We start from the raw sequence: 720 nt of genomic DNA on the forward strand, positions 1-720 counted from the left end.
CGTAGATTTAAATTTTCGTCTACATAATGTTCAGAAAATACAGAATCAAACAATCAACGTGTGATGTATAATAACATTTTTGGCTACACAATGTAAATTGAGTTAATTTTGACTCATTCCTGTTAATTTTTAGTAAAATTAATTTTATTACCAGGTTGTCTAAAAGTGATACACTTGCATTATTTTAAAGTTTGCTTAAATTTTTCGATTTATTTTTATGACGAAAATACTGTACAGTGTACAGAATAATAATAGTTCTAATTTTATATAGCACATAATAAATAATTTTTATTCACAATTTTTATTTTTAACTTTTAATAATTTACCTGCCATAAATTTATGTAAAGTGCCAGATTTTATTAGTACTTATAATAGTAAAATAGTAATATTTTAATTAGTCGTATAAGAGACATATTACAGATTTTTTAATAAATAAAAATATTTGTAAAGTGATATTATATTTATTTTTCCTGGAGAAATTGTGCACATTTGTGTACAGTACAGCGTGCTTACATAAATAGGTTCTACAAAAATGGATTTTTTTTTTCTGTTTACCAGATTTAGTTTTGTCTAAAGGTTTTCCACCGACGAGATGAGACGAGAATTAAAATCTCGATGGCCTAGTTCCATCGAAAATTGCCATTAATAACTCGTGCTGTGGTTGTGGATAGTGAAGATTCAGTGCTGATCAGTTCGTCTAGCGATAAACACGCGGCTGAA

Source organism: Hyposmocoma kahamanoa, unplaced genomic scaffold (genome assembly GCF_003589595.1).
Source record: "Hyposmocoma kahamanoa isolate Upper Pololo Valley unplaced genomic scaffold, ASM358959v1 93, whole genome shotgun sequence".
Taxonomy (NCBI): domain Eukaryota; kingdom Metazoa; phylum Arthropoda; class Insecta; order Lepidoptera; family Cosmopterigidae; genus Hyposmocoma; species Hyposmocoma kahamanoa.